The 17,649-nt window shown below is 45.3% G+C and overlaps 1 long non-coding RNA gene across 1 annotated transcript in view; it reads left to right on the top strand.

The window, feature by feature from the left end:
* LOC141986011 (uncharacterized) overlaps positions 1–17,649 on the top strand; it is a 39,558-nt gene that overhangs the window by 9,250 nt on the left and 12,659 nt on the right. Inside the window, exon 2 of the long non-coding RNA XR_012639103.1 lies at positions 2,355–2,479. This is a non-coding gene — a long non-coding RNA (uncharacterized LOC141986011). The remainder of the gene's footprint in view (positions 1–2,354; positions 2,480–17,649) is intronic.

Genomic DNA, 17,649 nt, shown 5'->3' with positions numbered 1-17,649 from the left:
TCGGATGTAACTCGTCCGGCCCCATGGACTTGTGCACGTCCAGCTTTTCTAAATAGTCCCTAACCACCTCTATCTCCACAGAGGGCTGGCCATCTCTTCCCCATTCTGTGATGCCCAGCGCAGCAGTCTGGGAGCTGACCTTGTTAGTGAAAACAGAGGCAAAAAAAGCATTGAGTACATTAGCTTTTTCCACATCCTCTGTCACTTTGCTAATGATGATGGCAGCACAGCGTTTTCTTCCTGTCACCCTCCTAGAAATTGTTGGAGATCATCTGTCCTCAAAGAGCAAGCTAGTGTCCTTGTGAAAACAAGCTATTCATTGTCTTTTCCAAACCAGAAAACGAGCTATTTGCCTTCTCTTTCAAAACCAACAGATCTTGTTTTCAAAAGGTCTGCAGCCCAGGTGATTGCAAAAACCTATGTACAATTGCATGCCTGATTTGCATACCTGAAAATCATCTGATTGCTTAAATACTACAGTGTTAGGTGCTACAGGAAATACTGTTATAGACTTCGGGCAAGCAGTCATGGTAATTGCATCTGCAAATTAGGAGCATAATTGCACACCTGACAACTTAAAGATCCGGTCAGTACTTTCCCCTTTGTCTTCAAAAACAAACCATTGATCCCACCCTCACTGCCTAATTGTTGTTTGAAACAATAATTGAAAGCCCCATGAGAGTGATTTTTAACAAACTGATTTTAACAAGAGCTTCACCGAGCTCCATCAGGGGAGAGAAAGTTCTCTGACCTTCCACAGACTCCACCCCTACAAGTCTCCAGCTGTAAATAAAGTGACAACACACTCAATCAGTGAAACATCAGATAACAGGCATTACCTCATCAGAACAGATTCCCATTGGCTTGATTATACTTTGAGGACATGTCAGTTTTTCAAAAGGAGTACTTGTGGCACCTTAGAGACTAACAAATGTATTAGTCTCTAAGGTGCCACAAGTACGCCTTTTCTTTTTGCAGATACAAACTAACACGGCTGCTACTCTGAAAAAAGATCAGAACGCTCTCCCTTCCAAATCCAGGCCTCAAAGCCAGCAGAGAAATGTAAGGGCTCCAGAGCTGCCTTAGGCAGCTGGGGGGCGGAGTTTGGGGGTGCGGGTTCTGGGCACCACCCAAATTTCTACAAACCTGCCACCCCTGTTATTAATCTCTCCTCGTACGGAAGCTGATCCATACCCCTAATCATTTTTGATGCCCTTTTCTGAACCTTTTCAAATTCCAATAGATCTTTTTTGAGATGGGGTGACCACAACTGCATGCAGTATTCAAGATGTGGGCGTACCATGGATTTATATAGAGGCAACATGATATTTTCTGTCTTCTTATCTATCCCTTCCTTAATGATTCCCAACATTCTGTTCGCTTTTTTGACTGCCACTTCACATTGAGTGTTTTCTCTGAGCTATCCACAATGACTCCAAGATCTCTTTCTTGAGTGGTAACAGCCAATTTAGACCCCATGTAACAAAGTAGTTCCTTAGGAGGGCAGATCAATCTTTGCTTGTTGTTGGTTGTTATGACTAGAAAGCAGTAGTCACAAGGTAAAGAAGATTCAAAAGAGAAGGTTCTTCACTGTATTTAACATACAACATCCCTGGGTAAATTAGAACAGCAAATGTAGGAAAATCAGGAGTAAACATAGTACAGAAGGAAAACACTTTTTATATAGGGAAGCTGTTAAAAATAGCTGGTAAGGCAAATACATGCTTGTTGGCACTACATAGGCTTGGAAGAATTAGAATTTTATCGATAAGTGTCTGTAACTGTCAATTTTACTGTACACACACAAAGTGACAAACAAATATTTCCATTAATAATCATTGAAATTTACAGATAGGCCATTTACGGTGACCTAACCAAGCGCGGTATCTAAACTGACACTTTGTCGATATAACTTTGCCACAAATAGCTCTACGCCTCTCGTTGAGGTGGTTTTATTTTGTTGGCAAAGCAGGAGAGTTTTGCGAGTGGAAGGAGCAGTGTAGTGTGTACACCTCTACTGTTTTGCTGATAAAAGCTGCCTTTTGTCGACAAAACTTTGTAGTATAGACAAAGCCCAAGGCTCTGTCCCAGTTCCTGTAGCCTGTAGTCTTATACAAGGAATTGCCATTAATTTAATTTTGATCCTAGAAAATAACACTCCTTTCTGATGTAGCTATGCTGGTACAACTTTTTAAGTGTAGCCCCAGCCTGTGTGTTCCCATTCCTTCCAAAGGCTTGTGTTCTCTCTCTCTGTTAGTGTAGGTGGCCGACAGTTGGAAATAATGGCTCCTGGAGCTGAACACCGAGGGAACTTTATGCCTGGTAACGCCTCCTTTTGTGTTGGTTTTTCATAGCATTTGGTGATGAACTCATGGGATCTGGATTTCTGTCCTGTCATCTGATGGTCGGCGGATGGTGACCTTTGAAAAGGACCAGGCTACATTGATGTGTTAAGGTATCACTGACAGCTGGTTCATAGGTAAAGATCGTCATATAGTTGGTTATGACTGCTGATGCTGCTTGGGGAGGGGGAGAAAGCAAATAAAAAGAAGGGGCCAAATTCATCTTGACTGCAGTCAGCTGTCTAGGGGTCAGTGTGACCTATGGGCCTTTGTTTAAACATAGCTAAGGCTCAGAAAAGAGATAATTGGTCATCTACTCTCCTATCCCTTAAATAGCAGCATGGGTCAGTGGATAGCTCCTTAGACTGGGATCCAGGCGTTCTGGGTTCTGTTTCCAATGACCTTGTTTGTAAACTCTTTGGGGCAGCAGCTGTTGCTTTGTGTGTGTCCAAAGCCTGAAATCACACTCTCTAAGCACTATGATAAAATAAACAATAATCTAGGGCTGTCAGTTGGTTAAAAAAATTAATCATAAGAATGGCCATACTGGGTCAGACCAAAGGTCCATCCAGCCCAGTATCCTGTCTACCGACAGTGGCCAATACCAGGTGCCCCAGAGGGAGAGAACAGGTAATGATCAAGTGATCTCTCTCGTGCCATCCATCTCACCCTCTGACAAACAGAGTCTAGGGACACTGTTCCTTACCCGTCCTGGCTAATAGCCATTAATAGACTTAACCTCCATGAATTTATCCAGTTCTCTTTTAAACCCTATTATAGTCCTAGCCTTCACAACCTCCTCAGGCAAGGAGTTCCACAGGTTGACTGTGCGCTGTGTGAAGAAGAACTTCCTTTTATTTGTTTTAAACCTGCTGCCCATTAATTTCATTAGGTGGCCCCTAGTTCTTATATTATGGGAACAAGTAAATAACTTTTCGTTATTCACTTTCTCTACACCACTCATGATTTTATACACCTCTATCAGATCCCCCCTTAGTCTCCTCTTTTCCAAGCTGATTAATTGCGCTATTAAACAATAATAGAATACCATTTATTTATGTATTTTGGTTGTTTTCTACATTTTCAAATATATTAATTTCAGTTACAACACAGAATACAAAGTGTACAGTGCTTACTTTATATTTATTTTTGATTACAAGTATTTGCACTGAAACCCCACCAAATTATATTTTTCAGTTCACCTAATACAAGTACTGTAGTGCAATCTCTTTATCATGAAAGTTGAACTTACAAATGTAGAATTATGTAAAAACAAAAAGCATTCAAAAATAAAACAATGTAAAATTTTAGAGCCTGCAAGTCCACTCAGTCCTACTTCTTGTTCAGCCAATCGCTCAGACAAATAAGTTTGTTTACATTTGCAAGAGATACTGCTGCCCACTTCTTGTTTCCAGTGTCACCTGAAAGTGAGAACAGGCATTCTCATGGCACTGTTGGTAGCCAGCGTCACAAGATATTTACATGCCAGATGTGCTAAAGATTCACATGTCCCTTCATGCTTCAACCACCATTCCAGGGGACATGCGTCCATGCTGATGACAGGTTCTGCTCGATAACAATCCAAAGCAGTGCGGACTGATGCATGTTCATTTTCATTATCTGAGTCAGATGCCACCAGCAGAAGGTTGATTTTCTTTTTTAGTGGTTTGGGTTCTGTAGTTTCCACATCGGAGTGTTGCTCTTTTAAGACTTCTGAAAGCATGCTCCACACCTCATCCCTGTCAGATTTTGGAAGGCAGTTCAGATTCTTAAACCTTGGGGTGAGTGTTGTAGCTATCTTTAGAAATCTCACACTGGTACCTTCTTTGCATTTTGTGAAATCTGCAGTGAAAGTGTTCTTAAAATGAACAACATGTGCTGGGTCATCATATGAGACTGCTATAACATGAAATATATGGCAGAATGCGGGTAAAACTGAGCAGGAGACATTCAGTTCTCCCCCAAGGAGTTCAGTCACAAATTTTAATTAACGCATTATTTTTTTAACGAGTGTCATCAGCATGGAAGCATGTCTTCTGGAATGATGCCCAAGTATGAAGGGGCATATGAATGTATAGCATATCTGGCACGTTAAATACCTTGCAATGCTGGCTACAAAAGTGCCATGCAAATGCCTGTTCTCACTTTCTGGTGACATTGTAAATAAGAAAAGGGCAGCATTATCTCCTGTAAATGTAAACAAACTTGTTTGTCTTAGCGATTGGCTGAACAAGAAGTGGGACTGAGTGGATTTGTAGGCTCTGAAGTTTTACATTGTTTTGTATTTGAGTGCAGTTATGTAACAAAAAATGTACATTTGCAAGTTGCACTTTCACGACAAAGAGATTGCACGACAGTGCTAGTATGAGGTGAATTGAAAAATACTATTTCTTTTGTTTATCGTTTTTACAGTGCAAATATTTGTAATAAAAAACAATATACACTTTGATTTCAATTACAACACAGAATACAAGATATATGAAAATGTAGAATAACATCCAAAATATTGAATAAATTTCAATTGGTATTCTATTGTTGAACAGTTCGATTAAAACGGTGATTAATTGCAATTAATGTTTTTAATTGCGAGAGTTAACTGTGATTAATCGACAGCCCTACAATAATCTAATTTCCCCTACCAATGAAGGATTATGTCAAGATAGTGCTGACACAGCAAAAATAGGATTAATCAGAAGACTGCCAGCATATTTGAAGGGGATAGCGGCTTCTAACCTCAGGCTACATGAGTTATGCTGGGTGGTTTTATCAGACAAGAGAGGGACTTGCCAAAACACGCCTGAGATGTGCTTACGCTGAACAAACAGAGTGTAAAGACTTGTGAGGATGACTTGTAACACTAATACCCATTGACAAAACTGATTGGGGTGGATTATCTCCCTAATCTTTGCTAAATACCCACAGTGAACTGGTTATATTGAGCTTTACATATTGGCCAATCCTAAATGTTCATTGGTGAAGCTTGGAGCTAGGTCCTATCAGTGGGAATGGTACAAGGAGTAGGAATGCTCACACTTAGCTGTTGGCCACGAATTTGAATTAAAGCTCTTCTTCTCTTGCAGTACCCAAAGCCTTTCCCAGGTCTGGGAACATCTGCAAACCTGGGGCACTTTGTAGGCCCAGTGAGTTGTTCAGGCAGCTTTAGGTTAAGCCCAGCTGTGATATCACCGAATGGTGGCAGCTTTCCGGGGCTGCCAGAGGTTGCGCATGCTGCCTTTGCCCTGCATTTCTTTTTTATTCATTTTAACAGAAGTGTAGGTTTGACCCTTTATTAATAAATGGTTAATCCTGGGGTAGTAAGTAGAGACAGCTGTAGCACCAAGTTGCACTGAATCGCATCGTCTTCAATGCACTGCATTTAAAATGTTCATGCACAGGAGCGAAGAAAGCAAATGGGGCAGCCCAGACTCACCAGTTTCTCCTAGGCAAGTTCCTTAGCACCGTAAGTGCGGAGCGCAGGAAATGCCCCGACCCTTTCAGGTATCGGAGGGGTAGCCGTGTTCGTCTGGATCTGTAAGTGTGGCACAGAGTCCTGTGGCACCTTATAGACATAAGGTGCCGCAGGACTCTTTGACCTTTCAGTGTTCTCCGAGTCCAGTTTTTACAATTCCATGCCGAAAAAAAGGAGGTGTGTCCACTTCAAGAGAGCAGGGGCATCCCAGGCCCGCATGGATTCCTGAAGCTGCCATTGGTTTGGAGGACAGAAGTGGTGATGCAAAGTTTTCAAAGGGGAGGAAACATCAGGATAATACATTAGAGCAGAACTGCAGCTCTGCTAGAATGCAGGCCGAGAGTCACTTACTGTTTAAAAGATGCTTATTCTAAGTGCTCTAAAACCCACCTGGTGATTCACAGGGCCCTGAAATTTGCTGCGTGCCATTAGAGGTGCAGAGTAAGGATAGTGGCCCAAATTTGGGGTCATTTGAGTAAGGGGTTCCCGAGATAGAGCCCACTAAAAAGCCACATCTTTACAAAATCACTTGGTGGTTCTAACTTTTTTTGTGCACCCTTGTGCACCCTGAGGGCTCACATTATTGCTGTGATCCTCCTCACACTGATCTTTTTAGTATAAAAAGTCACTTGCTTGGTGCACTGGAGAGCTCTGAACAGAGTCAGCTAACATGAGAGCTTCAGAGGGAATTACTGTGGACTCTGTGCATGGAGGTAGCAGGACTTGGGGAGTGGTTCATTTGGTCCCTCTGTTGGTGGTTTGTTTGATTTTGTTCCCTGTGTGTGAATGGCATCGCTTGGCTGCGTAAGGACCTAAGACAGGTCTGTTTGTTGGTGTCTTGGTAAAGGCTGCAAGGCTCTGACCCTGGGAGCTTTGATCAGCCCTGCTGTTTGAAGTTGGGGTGGGGGGTGAGGAGACTGGAGCTGATATGCACCACTAGTTCAAGGCTCGGTTCTTCCAAGGGAGGTCTAGTGATGAGACGGGGATGCAGCAGGCAGGGCTGCTCTGCAGTGCCCCCTTCAGGGACACAAGCAGTACAGCGTCCGGTTTCCCCTGCCCCCTTAGTCTGCAGCCTTTGGCCACCTGCTTGAGTCTGGGTAGCCTGCGCCATAAGCTTGGCATCAGTCTCTAAACAAAAATAGCAACTCTGGAGTCAGCTGTCTGCACTTTTAAACATGCGCGTAGTTTCGGCACTTAAGGCCAGGCCTTGGCCTGGGTCAGCACTGAAGGGCTCCTTCCCATCCCAATCTCACCCACCTCTGTTCCTGAGCAAAAACAACAGGCAAGCCTTCTTAATGGGCCCAGTGGTTCCTGATTGGTAAATATTTGCTCCTGGCACATACAGGCCTCTGGAGGACTGTCTCGTTGGTTGCCCAATCCGAGTGGATTTTCCTTGGCAGGGAGTGTCTGGGTGCTGGTGTCTCCAGAGAAAGCCTGATAGACCCCATCACAGGGTTCACTGTAGAAGGAGGAAACTGCAGCATCTCAGCTACCGCTCTGGTACCTGTTGGCAAAAGGTGACCTTTTAATGACAACCCAGATTCAGGCCCACCAGTGTCAGCTGGAGCCCAGGGTGCTCAGCATCCCCCTCCCCACAGGATCATGGGCCCGGTGATCCTGACCAGAGCAGGCTCTCCCTGCGCCAGTAGGACTGCGATGGCGGCAGCAGGCGGGCAGGGCACTGAGGGCCACCAGCTCCCCACCCTGGGGAGAGGGAGAGGCCCACAGGGAGGCGCTGATTGATGGGCTGGCAGTGCTTCCCAGGCCTGCGCCAGCCACCCTGCCACCGCAGCAGGGAGCGCGACGCTGCCCCCCACCTCCTGTGGGTATCCCGGCCACAGATATCCCCTGCAGGACCTCTCAATACCTTCTCCAGTGCCCCGCAATATCCCTCCCAGTACACACCCACCCTTCCAGCACCCCCCAAATATCCACTCCAATGCCCTCCCATACCCCCTCCCAGTAGAGAGACACCCCTTCAGCAGCCCCCTAACTGTACCCTCCCCGCAGCAATGTCCTCTGTTTGGAACTTGAAATATGGTAACCCTAGGGGTGGCTCCGTTCTCAGGGCCTCGGGTTCCAGTGCAGGTGGGAGCAAGTTCGCCCTGCTAGCAGCAGCCGCCTGCTCCCGGTGGCTGGGCTGGGCACCGCAGCCAACCTTGGGCTGTGTGACCGTGAGCCTGGCAGCCCTGGCCTGGGACAGGGAAGCCAATGGGAGCAAGGGACGGTTCCACTCTGCACATAAGGCATGTGGGGAGAGTGACTCAGCTGCAGTGGGAGGTCCCTGGGTGGCGAGCAGGGTGTGACTGGGCAGCTGAGAGGCAGGGGTCCAAGGGGGATGAGTACTGCAGGGAGCATCATAGGGAGCAGCCCATGACAGCTGAGTTCTGTGGGCAGGGGCCGGCTCCAGCGGTTGCGTTGGCCAGCGCCGGGCTCCTTCGGGACAGAGCCAGGAGCGTGTCAGGGGCGCACCTTGGAGCTGTGTCGCCCCCCCTGCCTGGGGAGCAGTCAGCCGTGCAGAAGTGGCCTGGCTTGGGAAGCAGGGCAGGGAGGGCTGCCGGGCAGCCAGCCACTGCCCCGACTCCCAAAGTGCGGAAACCCAGGGGCCCAAGCATCTCCCATCAGCTTCTGATCTGCTGGCTCCAGGAAGGAGGCAGTGGTTTTCAAACTGTGGGGTGCGTTCCCCTAGGAAGTCATACCCTACAGTTTGAAAACCATTGTGCTAAACGGAAAGCAGAAATCTGGGGGGGGACATGACCCCACATGTCCCCCGCCCCTCATGTCACCTTTAGGGGGTGCAAATGTGCTTGCTCACCCCAGGTGGTAAAATGCTTAGTTATTGCTGTGGAAGAGCACTACCGACTGCATCCCCAACACTTGCTGCAGCAGTTTCTCTCTGCTCCTTGTAGAACTCCTGTCCTGATACGGAGTAGGCATGTCTTGGCTTAGCAGGGAAGATCTAACCGGATCACAGCGCCAGGTGAGATAGCTGCAGGCAGGCACTGGGGTGCCAATGTTTGTTGTAGGCACCTCATACCAAACATAGGGGCAGTGAATGCATTTGCTTGGATAATAAGAACTGCACAAACAGGCCTTTAGTTTTTCACTTTGACACAATGACACCAAAATAACAAGCGGATTTTAAACAGAACATGTAAAACAACCAACAAAGTGTTACCAAACCAGCTACCTCTGACTGCACCACCTACCACCCCACACTGGAACCCATATGGGGTCTCATCAAACAACTACAATCCATACTCGATGGGGACCCCATCCTGAAAGAAATCTTTGCTGAACCTCCTCTTCTGGCCTTCAAACAACGCCCAACCTCATCAGCAGAAGCAAGCTCCTAGGGTGGATTTGATTTAAATCAAATTGATTTAAATCACTAGTCAGGAAGACTCGATTTAATCATGGATTTCTACATAAAAGTGCATTCTTGTTGGTTGTTATAATCTTAATTCATATTCTTCACAACTCAGATAGATATAGGTTTCATTTTTAGAAGGTACATATTATACATTTTTAAAGAGATTTATTTTGAAAACTTTTCAGATTAGTTTTGCAGCTATATCAGAAAACGAATGCTTGTTTGATTATTTCATTTACCAAAGGTAATTGAAGCAGATATTTATGAAGTCATTGGGAGGTGAACTATCTCCAATTCAACAATCATTAATATTTGGAGGATTTTCTTGCCATGCTGTATTAGGAGGAGAACATCACCGGACAGACATTTAAATTGTTTTATTTAACTAAAACAACAACGTTATGTATTCTGGATTTTTTTTATTCAACAGCAAACATATAATATTTTAAACAAAACAAGCATATGAATTTTTGAATTTCGTTAAACATTCAGGTTTTTTAAAATCAGGTTTGTTTTTGTTAAAATTGTTTTTAACTAAAATAGTTAAATGAAATATTTTTTTAAAAAAAATTAAATCGACTATGTCCTCCAGGTCAACATGAGAAACTTAAAATTTTGGCTTCTGCAGCTAACTCAGTCGTCTTCACCTTCATTTTCCTGTTTGTTCATAATCTGGAAAAGAAAAATGAGCTTTCCTGCTTTTTCAGGTTCCAAACGATTTCTCAATTTGGAATGAATTAGTCCAAAGAAAGAAAATATTCTCTCTACACTGGCAGAAGAAGCTACTGCTGTTAAGTGAGATTATCACGTCAACAGTCTCTGACTCCAAGTGCTTAGTGACTTCCTCCAGTTCACTGGTGTGACTTTCTTTAAAACATTATCAGCAAACATATATTTCTTGAATGGTTCACCCGTAGCTCTGAAGTTTATTGTAGTTGGCATTATGGAGGGATGATTGCTGGATGTCCATGTCAGAGCCAACTCCTCTTCTTCAGTTAAGTTTTGACCCTGGTACTGAGTATTAGAATATTTGCAAGAAAATGAGCTGGAGACAGTGCTTGTCCCATTTGTTTTTTTAATGCTTGTAATTTAACTCTGTCATTGCATATTTCTCTTTTTAAGATCTCAGTTACTTCCAAATTTCAACAGCGTCAGCAATAAAACAGCTGTTTCCCTGCATTTTGTTCGAGGCTACAGAAATAGGCTTCAGGGTACTCTGCATGTGTTCAACATTTCTCTTAAGCCCAACGCTGAGAACTTTGGCTGTGACAGTACCATCTATTCTTTCACGATTTAGTTCACAAAACTGTCATCGGATTAGGCCAGTTCTTGATTTCATGCTCAAAACAGTCCACTACTGAGTTCCATCGCAGGTCTTGTGGGAGAGTTAGTTTGGTTTTTCCCACTTTTTTCAGAGCAGCTGCTGCCAAGTGGTTGTTACGACAGTATTTTGCAATTTCAACAGCATTAGCCTTTATTTCTGGAACACTGAAGTCTTTGGCTAGGAGGTGCATCAAATGAGCACTGCAGCCGTATGTTATTAGCTTGGGACTCTCTTCTAAATAATTTCTTTTCATCTTGGACATTTACAGCATTTGTGTGTGACCAAACTGTGTACTAGACATTTGAATTTTTTTTCAGTTTGTTATAGCTTTTACTGCTGCTACTTGTAAGTATTCTGCTGTGTGCGCATTTCCTGATGTATCAGTTGTTTCTGTAAGGAAGACATTCCCTTCTTCTGTTGTCACACAAGCACATACAACAGGATCATTGTGGACATTGCTCCACCCATCAAGACTCAAGTTAACAATTTCACCCTCTAGACCTTTTGCACATTGCTCAATTTCTCTTTCATACACTTTATGCAGCAGTTTGCCTGTCACATCTGCTGTTGGGTGGACTGTATCCTCGTCTTAATGACTGAACCATGTTAATGAAGTGTGGGTTCTCAATCATACGGAAAGGAGAGTTTGTTGCATAAACAAATCGGGCAATTTTGTCATCAGTTACCTCTTTTTGTAATCTGCTGGTTCTTATCACAAACTTATTTATGATTGTTTCTGGGTGATGGAGTGTTTTTTTTTTTTTTTTGTTTTGTTTTTTGCTACAGGTTATATCCTGTGGGTATGTGATATACATGATGTGACTGAAACACTATTATTGGCAGATAACTCTGAAACTGTAGAAAATGATGGTGATCTTGAAGGTGGATAGTCTTCAGAATCCTATATGTTGATGTTGCAGGCAGAAGTAAACCCCTTTAAGGCTGCATCCTGCTCTCTGTCCAGGAGCAGGGAGCCCAGCTGCAAGCCCTAATGAGGGCTGGCTCAGAGGAACATGCTAAGCTAAGTGTGGACAGCTGGGCTGAGGCATGAGATGGCTATAAAAGCCTTGGGCAAACCTCAGTGGGGAGGCTTGCCTGGGAGGAGATAGGAGGGTGGTATCGCTGTCTCCTTACCAAAGAAGGAAGCCGCAAAAGCCAGGAGACCCTGGGGAGGGTCTGTGGGCCACTAGCTGTTGGGGAATCTGGGAACTGCACGAACACTGTAAATAAAGACACTTGGGTGATCCAGCAAAAGAAGGTGTGGAAGAGTCTTTATTACACCAGCCTAAACACAGGGCGCAGGCTCAAGAGGGACAAAGCCTGCGGGGACCCTGTGACAGCTGAGGATGGATTCTCCTAAACAAAATAAGTCAGTGCAGTTATTTAATTATTATTACCACCCAGCTCATTTAGCATTACTCATTGCATTCCCTGTCAGTACCACTTTAAAGGTGAAATTGTAACAGAAAGATCTGCCTCTTTCAGCTAGTTTTTTTATCCCAACTGCATCTAAAATGAGTAACAACTATATTTTTTGCTCAAACATGAGAATTCAAGAATAGTCCAGAAGGAATTTTGTATTTAACAATGACACTTTGTTAGTTTCCCAGACCTGAAGAAGAGATCTGTGTAGCTTGAAAGCTTGTCTCTCTCACCAACTAAAGTTGGTCCAACAAAAGATATTACCTCACCCGCCTTGTCTCCACCAGACTATTTGACTAATTGATTATTTAAAAAAACTGATAGTGTGTGTGTGTAAACAATCTGGCCAGTATTTTGGGAGCCTTGTGTTTAGGAGTCAGTTATTTTCCATTTTGTTCCTCTCCTCCCACCGTTTATCTAGGGCTGTTCAAATCCATACCCATTCATAGAATATTAGTATTGGAAGAGACCTCAGGAGGTCATCTAGTCCAACCCCCTGCTCAAAGAAGGACCAATCCCCAACTAAATCATCCCAGCCAGGGCTTTGTCAAGCCGGGCCTTAAAAACCTCTCAGGATGGAGATTCCCCCACCTCCCTAGGTAACCCATTCCAGTGCTTCACCACCATCCTAGTGAAATAGTGTTTCCTAATATCCAACCTAAACCTCCCCGACTGCAACTTGAGACCATTGCTTCTTGTTCTTTCATCTGCTACCACTGAGAACAGCCAAGCTCCATCCTCTCTGGAACCCCCGTTCAGGTAATTGAAGGCTGCTGTCAAATACCCCCTCACTCTTCTCTTCTGCAGACTAAATAACCCCAGTTCCCTCAGCCTCTCCTCGTAAGTCATGTGCCCCAGCCCCCTAATCATTTTCGTTGCCCTCCACTGGACTCTCTTGAATTTGTCCACATCCTTTCTGTAGTGAGGGGACCAAAACTGGACCCAATACTCCAGGTGTGGCCTCACCAGTGCCAAATAGAGGGGAACAATCACTTCCCTCCATCTGCTGGCAATTCTTGAGCTCCTTTGTTATTTATCCATCTAGCAAGGGTCTTGTGCTGTGCCCATCATTGTGGCTTCTGATCATGTCACTGCCATCTGTGGGGAGCTTGGCATGGTTCATGCTGGGAGCAGGGCAGCTTTGTGGCTCAGTCTCCTGTTTGAAGCCATCCCTAGCAGGGAGATGGTAGCTCGGGGTCACCATGTGCCACATTTTTCGTGTTGTATTGCCTCGTCGTGCTTAGAAGTGATAGGACGTGATGGCATGTGAAATGCTGGAGGACAGACACTCCTCCTGCTAACCAGTATTGAAATTGCTTGCAAAGGCCCATGGTGGCAGGGGTTGCTGCTAGGAGCTCAGTGCTTTTTGCAAATCAGGTCACTTATTTACATGTTGAAATATGGACTCAGGAGCCTCCTTTGGCCTTTCCTAGTTTTTAAATCTTGGCCTAATTAGTCCAGCCCGAACTGTTTCTCCCCTGTTTCCAGGACTGCATGTTCTGGACGACTGTCCCACAGCTGTGGCTCCCGTGCCTGCTCTTAGTTTTTTTTTAAACCCTCCTCCTGAGGAAATGACTCCCTGTCCCTGGATCTGTTTTCATTTAAGCCACATACACACTTGGCTCTCCAAACACAGGAGTGTGGGGAGAGCAGCCCCAGAACATTCTGCTTCTGCCTCCAACACACAAGCTGTCCAATTGTGGACGGAAGGGGTTAACCGCAAAGGGATGAAGGAGGGAACCCTGGCTGGTGGTCAGAGCAGAAGAGTGTGAGTCATGATTCCTGGGTTCTATGATTGGCTCTGCCAGTGACTTACCTTGTGGCAGGTCACTTACCTGCTCTGTGCCTCCGTTTCCCCTTCTGTAAATAGTGTCAGGGGTGTTGGGGCTTAATGAGTGTTTAAGATGCTTGCATGGAAGGATGGGGTGATGTTTAACAAAGGGCTAACTCTGCTCCAGTCACGGCTCAGAAAGAAACCACCACTCTATGTACTCAGCCTAACTCAAGGAAACCAAAACATAAACACATGCATTTTAAATCCCTGAGACCAAGGCCATGGGGCACAACAGATACATCTTTGTTCCAGGTGTCAGCAAGGAGTTCACAGCTTGATGCAATCCTCCTTCGCCCCTCACCCCGCAAAAATATTTGCCTTTGTAATAGATTCATCCTGTATCTATCTCCTTTTGCAGATCATGTCGGAGGAAGGGACCAATCCAGCAAGCTTCTGATTATCCTCAGCTGCTGCCGACTTCACCTCTCAGGCGTGAGCCTTTAAGTACATCGCTATAATCAACTTGCAGTTTTGCAAGTGGATGTTATAGCTACAGGACTTCAGGGGTCCCAAAGTCCTATGGAAAAGTCTACGCCTAGAGTGGATGTGGTCTGGGTAGATAGCGCAACTTGAGCAAAGTGGATAGAAATCAAAATTCATAAAGAGAGGGCTGCAAATGGAACAGGATCTGTAGGGGGATTAGCTGGTTCAGGGGCAAGTGTGTGTACACAAATGCCCAGGTCCAGAATTCAACTTTTAGATCCTGAAAGTTTATATGGTTTATACGATAGTGGTGTCTGTTTGCAGGGCATAGATCCATTATCAGGTGACCCCAACACCTGTTAGTTCTGTTAGTTCTGGCTGGTCCCTTTAAAGCTACACTCGCTTGGCAGTGACTGGATGGTGTTACCATCTGAGAGCTGTTTAGGGGGCCTCTTCTGTAAAATGACCTAGCAATCTCAAGATGTCCACTGGGACATGGGTCCACATCACACAACCCCTAACCATTACTGGCAGGTTCAGGGAAAATATCCAGGATGTAGCTGGTCCGAGGGGGTTAATCCTTTCTGCTGCTCCTACAGAGACAGCCTCTCCTAGGTTGGGACGAGGCACCTCAGGAGCTAAACAGTCTCCTGTCTGGTCAGTACTTGGATCGGATGGAAGACTCAGAGTGCTGTAGGAAATAACCATACTGACTCTCTCCCTCAGAGCGGCCAGTGACCTCGATACCTTTGCAGAGGGTTGGTAAATTGGGGATTCTATTTTGGATGAGATGGACGACCAAGGCCCTGACTATGTGTTACTAAAGATCCCCTGGGAATAGTATCATTGACCAAAATGTCCTGGCCAAAGCCTATTGTGGGCAATTGTTTCTTGCCTGCTGCTCCTGAAATGCTGCTTACAGGTTCAGCTGTATATACAGTTTCCTTCCCACTGCCTGTCTCACACTACAGTGAAGTGTTGCATGATATTAAACAGACGCTGCATTCCTGCCCAGTGATTCCCATCTGTGAAGCTTGTAGAGAGCGCAGGAGTCCTTTGCAATAAAAAGTTCTCTGTAAGTGCAAGATAATGTGAGAACTATTATTGTTTTAGTTAAGATCCAGTTTTGTTCACAGTTATGTGCATCCAACTGAAGTCAAGCAGAATTGCATGATGTACCGGGGGTGTGTGGGGGGGGCAGAAATTAACCCATTGAGTGTCAGATACTGGGTATACATACAGAAATCAGGAAGGGGCTGGTCAGACTTGGTGCTAAGGCAAAGGATGAGGAGACAGGTTTGTTCCCACTTCTGCTACAGACTTCTGTGACCTTTGGTTACTCAGTGATCCTCAGTTCCCTATTCTGTAAAATGGTGATGGTCATTCCAAGGAGGGAGCAGAACTGGGATGACACAGACTACTGGGACTAATGTAATGCATTTAAGGCAGGGACTGTTTTTTGTGTGTGGTGTGTTTGTGCAGCACCTAGCACAATTGGGTTCTGGTCATGACTGGGGCTCCTAGGTGCTACTACAAATCAGTAATAATGGGGAAGTATAAACTGAGTATCAAGAAAGGGAACAATTCTGCATTAGCAGGGAGAGAGACTGGGTGAGCTCACAGGCTTGTTCCATCTCACTTCTGTGAGCTCCCATTCCTGCTTGCAAAGTGCTTTGAGATACGTGCTGCAAAAGCCCAACACAGTGATAGTCCCGTGTGCACTTTATAAAGTGCGTGGAGTTTTGAGCAGGGCTCCAGTTGAAAGGACAGTGGGCGAAATGGGCCCTGCCACATCTCTACTGGCTGTTGCCATGTGCAGCAGGCAAAAGAAGTAATGTAACTCAGTTGGTCTGGCTCTGCTCCTTGGATGACGTAAGGGGGATGTTATGTGATATCCTTGGGAGTGCCTGGCTGTTTGGGAATTGCTTGTCAGATACATCCTCTCTCTGGTTCAACAGTGAAGCTTTGTGGCGCTTGTGTTTATCTTGGTTGATAAATGGAGCAGCAAGGAAGGCTTATGAGTAATATGAGCTTCTAGGATTTCTAAAATATGAATTCCTTCGTTGTTCCTTCCCCCGTCTGCCTCCACTGTATGTATTCCCATCACCTTTCTCTGCTCCATGAGATACTCCCCCGCTCCAAAACTGCAAAAACCTGTTAACGATTTCTTTTAGGGATCTCCCTGATCAGTAGGATTGTAAATGCACAGCAACAAACTTCAGTTTAAAAACTGAACGGCCCGCATTGGATATGCGGGGAGGCATTTAAAAGAAGAAGAAGAGACAATTACTTTCATACTTGCGGTGGGTGAATGTGCTTGCTTGATAAAGTGGCTAACTTAGTGGTTTAAGTGTCAGTTTTAGGTTGCTTAGACTCCTTCAGGTTCAAATCCTGGCAGGGTTAACTGAGCCCTTTGTGTCTGAGGTAGATAAATTTATTTCCATGCAGCCTGGTATGGGAGGGGTCTTTTAGAGGAGACCATGGGTGACGGGTATCATAGGCCAGGGGAGGCTGAGCCTCCCCAAACAGCCTGGTGTGGCCCTGCCCATGTTCCACCACCAGGCTCCCTGCCTGTTTCCAGTTCCCTTTCTGCTCTTCTGTGACCCATGCTGAGGCTGGGGTGGGCAGACAGACTGGTGCTCACAAGCTGATAATCCAACACTCTCCCAAACTTTAGAAGTGGAAAACATGTCAACGTGAGAAGGGAGATAAAAACCGCATTGTACTGATATCTCTGATGGATACTTCCTTCATGGACTATTGTGCCACACAGTCCTCACATGCCTTGTTCGCTTCACGGTAACTTGCCCGTCTTGTGCCTAGAGACAGGGCCATGCTCCTCAGTTCTGATCTGGGTTTTGGACGTTCCAAAGTTCAGATCCGACCCATTTTAAAGATGGAGCTGTTTTGTGTGGGAAGCATTTATCACACTGTGGGCAATACTGGGGGAAAAAAATAAGATCAATTGTGAAATTCTGATCCTAATCCAGGTTTGGATTCGGAACCATTCCTAACATGACAGTGTTGGGCATCCTTGAAAGTCATTCTGGGACCCTTTAACATGCTGTGACCCCCAATTACTGAGTTACAAGTGGGATGATCCCAGGCTAGAAAGGGAACAGGCAAGAGCTGTACACTGTACAGAACATACTGCATGTACAATGAGCTATGTGGGGTGGAGATTAGCACATGGCTGGTGGGAATCATGCAGTGACTCTGGTCAGCTGTGGCACAGAATTTGAAAACCTCTGTCTTGCTGCACTGGTGTAGGGGGAAAAATCTTCCTTCTCCACCACTGTGTCTGCAAAGTCCTCTCCAGTGGAGCTGCCCTGAGTTGTCAGCATCCTGGTGAATCCTCTCCCATCCCACATGCCATGAGGAATCTTCCGCTGTCTCTGCAGATGGGTCTGTTGGATCCAGACAGGGCTGACTGCTGTAGTGAAGGCAGCTGCAACATCTTTG

The sequence above is a fragment of the Natator depressus genome, chromosome 4, assembly GCF_965152275.1.
Source record: "Natator depressus isolate rNatDep1 chromosome 4, rNatDep2.hap1, whole genome shotgun sequence".
NCBI classification, from domain to species: Eukaryota; Metazoa; Chordata; order Testudines; family Cheloniidae; genus Natator; species Natator depressus.
The sequence above is the reverse complement of the archived record's forward strand: the minus strand, read 5'-3'. Positions and strand labels throughout refer to the sequence as shown.